At 48.9% G+C, this 7,247-nt stretch overlaps 1 long non-coding RNA gene across 2 annotated transcripts; it reads left to right on the top strand.

Annotated features, from left to right (window-relative positions):
* The first annotated feature begins 1,067 nt into the window (after positions 1-1,067).
* On the top strand, positions 1,068-6,864 carry LOC114818256. 2 transcript variants are annotated; one of them, XR_005661152.1, is made up of 3 exons: positions 1,068-1,204; positions 3,203-3,476; positions 6,606-6,864. It is a non-coding gene; the product is annotated as an uncharacterized LOC114818256 (long non-coding RNA). The 2 variants fall into 2 exon arrangements; XR_005661151.1 differs by lacking the exon at positions 6,606-6,864 and adding an exon at positions 6,242-6,284.
* The last annotated feature ends 383 nt before the right edge of the window (positions 6,865-7,247 follow it).

Below are 7,247 nucleotides of genomic sequence, written 5' to 3'. Positions count from 1 at the left end.
TGGCACATGGAAACTACTTAATAAATGCCCTTAAAAAAAAAAAAGCAAGTAGCAGAGCCCAGGCTGGAGTTCTTTCCACTAGGCCACAGCCCTCCTGGTGCTTTAAAATCTCCAGCTGAGTATGCACAGTTCCTAGGAACTGACCATGACCATCTTTGCTTTGGACAACACCTGGGTAGGTTTTGTCAGTTATCCAGAATCCTTGGGACTGTGCTTGTTTTCATTCCTGTCCTGTTTTTCCAGAAAGGTGTGTTGGGAGAGGATGTAGTCTTATCCTGTATTTACGTGCCTTGAACCCCGCCTCTCAGCGGGAGAGGAAATTGAGGGAAGCAGGGGGCTGGGCTCTCTGTCCTAATAAACCTCTCCCCCCTCTCAACCTTGTTTGTGGGGCGTGGTGGGATCGTTTTGTTTATTTGTTAAGCGCTTATTATGCACCAGGCACTTTACTAAACTGCTGGAGTAGACACAACTTAATCAGGTTGGACACAGTCCCTGTCCCCCATAGAATCTACAGTCTTAACCCCCATTTTTACAGATGAGAGAACTGAAACTCGGAGAAGTTAAGTGTGATCACGCAGCAGATATTTGGAGGAGCTGGGATAAGAACTCAGGTCCATTTTTTTGGTTTTAATGGTATTTGTTAAATGCTTACTGTGTGCTGGGAATTGTTCCAAGTGCTGGGCTAGATACAATCAATTTAGACACAGTCCTTACGCTAAGTGGGGCTCACAGTCTCAATCCCCACTTTAACAGATGAGGGAACTGAGGCATTCATTCATTCATTCAGTAGTATTTATTGAGCGTTTACTATGTGCAGAGCACTGTACTAAGCGCTTGGAATGTACAAATCGGTAACAGAGACAGTCCCTGCCCTTTGACGGGCTTACGGTCTAATCGGGGCACAGAAGATGTGAAGCGACTTGCCCAAGGTCACACAGCAGACGACTGGCAGAGCTGGGACTAGAACCCAGGTCCTTCTGACTCCCAGGCCCGGTCTCCGACCACTAGGCCACACAGCTTCTCTTTTGATAAACAAGGAAAATCCTGAATCTTGTTTCACAGCTCATAGCCCTTCACCAGCACGTTGTGTCCTCAGGACCCAGTATTTGGCTTTACCGGGCAGTGGTGGACGGTGAAGGATAGGTCCGACGGAGGGACAGGGACCGTCTCTGAACCGATCATCCGGTTCCACCCCGGTGCTGAGGTCAGTACTTGGCCACTGCCAAGCGCTTAAACACATTTGTTGTTATTGTTTTCCCTTCTTGGCGTCGGGGAGGGAGGGATCCAAGCCAGTTCCCAGAATACCAAGCTAGATGTCTATGCTTTTCCATCACTCTCATGGTGACAATTCAAATATTCTTTCCACATCACTTGCTCTGACTGGTAGTTCTTGTTATTTTCCCCACCGCTGGTTTTCCCCTGATAGATGAGGTAACCGAGGTCCAGAGAAGTGAAGTGACTTGCTCAAGATCCCAAAGCAGACAAGTGACAGAGAAGGGATTAGAACCCAAGTTGTTCTGACTCCCCAGCCTGTGCACTATCCACTAGCCCACACTGTTTTTCTGGCTCCATGGGAATCCCTGCCCGATGATTCACGTTCGCATGTGTGCCTCAGCTGAGCCGCCCCTGTTGAGGTGGGAAATGCCAATAGCTGGAGAGGGTTGGGTTCTCAAAGAGGTCGAGGACGCCAAATTCAAAGGAGAGCTCTTTTCAAAGAGGTCTTGATCAGTTATATTCGGTAGGAAATTTATCTTCTGCAACTAAACAAGAAGCGAAGCAGCGTGCCAGGTTTGAGAGTCAGAGGACCTGGGTTCTTCTAAACCCAGCTGTCCTGTGGTTCTGTTGTGTGATCTTGGGCAAGCCAGTTCACTTCTCCGGGCTTCAGTTACCTCAGCTGGAAAATGGGGATTAAGGCTGAGAGCTCCATGTGGGAACGGGGACTGTGTCCAACCCCATCACCGTGTATCTACCCCAGCACTACTGAGTTTTCCATTGAACACGGGGTACAAGGTGTCATCAATCGCACCCCAGTGAAGTGGATGACATTCAGCTTTGGCATAATCAACCGGTGGTATTTATTGAGCACTTACTGCATGGAGAGCACTGCACTAAGCACTTGGGAGAGTACAGGGAAGCAGCGTGGCTCAGCCTGGGCTTCGGAGTCAGGGGTCAGGGGTTCGACTCCCGGCTCTGCCACTTGTCAGCTGGGTGACTGTGGGCGAGTCACTTCACTTCTCTGGGCCTCAGTTACCTCATCTGGAAAATGGGGATTAACTGTGAGCCTCACGTGGGACAACCTGATTACCCTGTATCTACCCCAGCGCTTAGAACAATGCTCTGCACATAGTAAGTGCTTAACAAATACCAACAGTATTATTACAGTCCAGTGGAATTGGTAGACCTGTTGCCTGCCCTCAGTGAGCTTACACTCTGGAGGGAGCTTCCAGTCTACAGAGAGTTTACAGGTTAGATGGAGCTTCTCATGTGGCCTTCGGCAAGAAGTGGAAAATGAGAAGAAAAAACAACTCAGCAAACTGTTCTCTTCCTCTGTTGGTGAGTCAACTGGACAAACCTGCTCTGGGGATTATGGTGGCTAAATGAGAAATGGAGGTTGGCCAGGTTTCTGAGCCTCCGAAAGCTTATTGAGACTATTGTAGGGTGGAGGTGATAATAATGAGGGTATTGGTTAATAATAATAATGTTGGTATTTGTTAAGTGCTTACTATGTGCAGAGCACTGTTCTAAACACTGGAGTAGACACAGGGGAATCAGGTTGTCCCACGTGAGGCTCACAGTCTTCATCCCCATTTTACAGATGAGGTAACTGAGGCACAGAGAAGTGAAGTGACTTGCCCACAGTCACACAGCTGACAGGTGGCAGAGTGGGATTCGAACTCACGACTCCTGACTCCAAAGCCCGTGCTCTTTCCACTGAGCCACGCTGCTTAGCACTTACTATGTGTCAAGCACTGTTCAAAGCACTGGGGTAGATACAGGTCAATCAGGTTGGACACGGTCCCTGTCCTGCATGGGCCTCACAGTTTAAATTCCCATTTTACACATGAGGTAACAGGCCCAGAGCAATGAAGTGACTTGCCCAAGGTCACTCAGCCAACAAGTGGCGGAGCCGGGATTAGAAGCCAGGTCCTCCTGACTCCCAGGCCTGTGCTCTAACCACTAGACCATGTTGCTTCTCATGCAGCCTGAAGAGCAGAGCCAAGAAAAGCAAGCATTTGAACAAGCCGAGGTGCCTCTGTGGGAGTTAGGTTTTTCAGAAGGGATCCTTAACGGAAGATTGGCACAGATCGCCTTTCACGAAGCAGTGAAGAAAATGAAAGGAGCTGAATTTCACCTTGCCAGACTTTCGATTGCCAAACTGTTTGACCTTGCCAGAGATCTACGAAAAGAAATTTACAAACTCTTGCAGACTCTGCAGGCCTATGCCCTAGTCTCCTGGGACCAGATAATAATCAGAGGTGAGGCCCGTGCCATCGGCAGAGCCGGTGCCCAAACGGGCAGAAACAGCCAAGGTGGGGCAGAAGGAAGAGCTCTGATTGAGTGCTTTAAAGACAGAGAAGCAGCGAAACCCCGCCAAAAGAGGCTGGATGGAAATGTTAGGTCCAAAGCAGTGTGGTCCAGCGGATGGAACCTGGGCCTGGGAGCCAGTAGGACCTGTCTTCTAATCTGGGATCCACCACTTGTCTGCTGTGTGACCATGGGCAAGTCACATCACTTCTCTGGCCCTCGGTTACCTCATCTATAAAATGGGGATTAAGACTCTGAGCTCTATGTGGGACAGGGACAGTGTCCAACCTGATTAGCTTATATCTACCCCAGCGCTTAGAACAAGTCCCGGCCTGAGTAAGCGCTGAACAGATACCATGAAGAACAACAAACATACCTTCAGTATCGAGGGATGGAAGAGAAAAAGGAATAATAACAGTGATGGTATTTAAGTGCTTACTATGGGCCGAGCACTGTTCTAAGCACTGGGATAGATAAAAGGTAACCAGGTTGTCCCACGTGGGGCTCACACTCTTCATCCCCATTTTCCAGATGAGGGAACTGAGGCACAGAGAAGTCAAGTGACTTGCCCCAAGTCACACAGCTCACCAGTGGTGGAGGCGGAATTAGAACCCACAACCTCTGACTCCCAAGCCCGGGCTCCTTCCACGGAACCACGCTGCTTCTCTGAATAGCAGAGTTCAGAGAGAAGATGCTGTTTTTTAGGAGTTAATTGGCTAATCTGGTTTCAGAAGAAAGGCACCAAAGCCAAAGGGGCAGAGGGGAAGTGGGTCAATCTATGGAGTTTATGTACTTGGAAGAGTACAATAAAACAGAATTAGCAGACACATTCCCTGCTAATAAGCCAGCTTAAAGTTAGAGAAGTAGCGTGGCTTAGTGGAAGGATCCCGGGCTTAGAACAGTGCTCTGCAGGCAGTAGGTCCTTAATAAATACTGTGACTGCTATGACAGGGAGCAGGAAGTGGGAATTGAGGAGGGACAGAACGTGGCAGAGCAAGTTGAAATGCTGGCTGCCTTAGAAGATCCCAGAATTGTGATGTCAGAATAAATAACCATCGATTGACTGATTTGTGTGGTGCTAGAAGCCAGGGGATCAGGGCGGACTTAGGGTATGAAAATCAAAATAAATGCAGGGAGGGCAAGAGTGAGAAGGGGATGAGAGGAAGGTTTGTAACCCAATCCTTCCTTGGGATAGAAACATTTAGATTCATTGGTAATCCAGTATTATGTATTTCTAATGTGTTTTCCAAATCGCCAATCACGGCGTTCCGATGTAGGTCAATGAACTCAGCTCCAGATTAGTCAGGGCTGAGTATCTGGTTCGGGACTAACTGTGCCTTTTGTCCTTTCCCTCTTCCTCCCTGCCCTTAGGCCATTGCGGTGATGGACATCACCTTCACCAACAAGAGTAGCCAGAGAAGTCGTGCTTTTATAGGGTGTCTGTGTTGGGCAGCACCCCTTGGGAAGCAGGAGTGGCTGTATTAATCTTTTTATTTTTAGCGTTCTTTTTTTTTAATGGTATTAAGTGTTTACCCTGTGCCAGGCACAGTACTCAGCCCTGGGGTTGAGCTAAACACAGTCCCACTTGAGGCTCACAGTCTTAATCCCCGTTTTACAGGTAAGGTAACTGAGGCACAAAGAATTGAAGTGACCTCCCCAAGCTCACACAGCAGACAAATGGCCGAGCCGAGATTAGAACCCAGGTCCTCTGCCTCCCGGGGCCGTGCTCTACCCACTAGGCCACGCAGCTTCTCCGCATATGTGCAGAGCACTGTGTTGAGCACTTGGGAGAAGAGAATACAAGAGAGTCGGTGGACACGTTCCCTGTCCGCAATGTCTAGAGGCAGGGATCATGACTTTGAGGGTAGGATTTAAAGAGGGAGGAGCTAAGGATGCAATTTAGAACATCAACTCGGCCTTATTCACCGGCACCTAAGGTTTGGGTGAAAGGTGCAATCAGGGTAGGATCCAGGAGGACTTCACGAAGGAGGTGGGTTTTTAATTGGTTTGTGAGGGAGGGGATGGCAGCCAGGAAAATATAGTGAGCAGTGGCTCTCCCCCCTCCCTTCCCCTCCTCCCCCTCTCCCTTCCCCTCCCCTCAGCACTGTGCTCGACCGCTCAATTGTATATATTTTCATTACCCTATTTATTTTGTTAATGAGATGTACATCTCCCTGATTCTATTTATTGCTATTGCTTTAATGAGCTGTTCTTCCCCTTGATTCTATTTATTGCTATTGTTTTCGTCTGTCCGTCTCCCCCGATTAGACTGTGAGCCGGTCAATGGCCAGGGACTGTCTCTATCTGTTGCCTATTTGTACATTCCGAGCGCTTGGTACAGTGCTTTGCACATAGTAAGTGATCAATAAATACTATGAATGAATGAATGAATGGCTCTAGAGAGGAAAGTTGAGCTTGGGGAAGAGTAAGGAGGTGAGCTTGGGTGAGGGGAGAAAGGGAGGATAGTACCATGTATTCTGATATGGTGAGCCAGAGTGACTCCATTTTGTATTATTCAAACCCCTGGAGCAACAAGGCAAAAGTGACTCCATCTTGTATTTCACTCAGGGAGCAACAAGGCCAAAGGATAATGGTAATGATGTTGGTATTTGTTAAGCGCTTACTCTATGCAGAGCAGTGTTCTAAGCGCTAGGGTAGAGACAGGGTAATCAGGTTGTCCCTCGTGAGGCTCACGGTCTTAATCCCCATTTTACAGATGAGGTAACTGAGGCACCGAGAAGTCAAGTGACTTGCCCAACGTCACACAGCTGACAGGTGGCGGAGCCGGGTTTCGAACCCATGACCTCTGACTCCCGAGCCCGGGCACTTTCCACTGAGCCACGCAAAGGATGATTTAGAAGAGAAACTTTATTATCTCTCTGGGGAGTTTTGAGGAGAGGAACTGAACTGTCTTGCTCAGGGCTTAAAGAGGGACTGAACTGTTCTGGCTGGGCAAGAAAAGACGTGACAGATGGGGAATAAGTCTGGGAGGGAGGGGTTGCCTTCCTCTCTGGCTTAACCGATAACGAGCTTAACCAGGTAGAACAACCTAAGCCATGCCTTCGCCTGCCTTGGCCCAGCACCTACGACGCGAACCAGGACGATGCCGGACTGCGGGCAGTCTGGCTCCTTGAAACCATCCAACGTGGGATCGTCTTCATCAAGACTCGAGGAAAACCAGGACAACGACCAGCTGCGGGCAGTCCGAAACCTTGAAACCATCACGTTCACCAAGACTTGGGGCAAACCAGTCGGATTGGTAACTGTAGGGGTGTGTGTGGGTACATAGGTGCCTGATCCCTGTTTCAGTTTAAAATATAGCTTTCCACTGGAACAGTGGAGTTTGGTTTGCTTTTTTGACATGTCTTTTGAGCGTCCGAATTAATGAGGGAGTCAGATCCCTGGTTAAGAGCTTGTAAGATGAGAGCCTGATAGCCTGACTCGGCCCCTGGTCAGCTGTGTGACTGTGGGCAAGTCACTTCACTTCTCTGTGCCTCAGTTCCCTCATCTGTCAAATGGGGGTGAAGACTGGGAGCCTCACGTAGGACAACCTCATTCCCCTGCATCTACCCCAGCGCTTAGAACAGAGCTCTGCACGTAGTAAGCGCTTAACAAATAACATTATTATGTTGTGGGGGAGGGATCATCCGAGCGGGGCTCCTGATACTCATCCTCACCGTCTTCATCACCAACGTCACATTCTGGTGGCTCCTGGACAATAA

Source organism: Ornithorhynchus anatinus, chromosome 2, assembly GCF_004115215.2.
Source record: "Ornithorhynchus anatinus isolate Pmale09 chromosome 2, mOrnAna1.pri.v4, whole genome shotgun sequence".
Lineage (NCBI taxonomy): Eukaryota > Metazoa > Chordata > Mammalia > Monotremata > Ornithorhynchidae > Ornithorhynchus > Ornithorhynchus anatinus.
The sequence above is the reverse complement of the archived record's forward strand: the minus strand, read 5'-3'. Positions and strand labels throughout refer to the sequence as shown.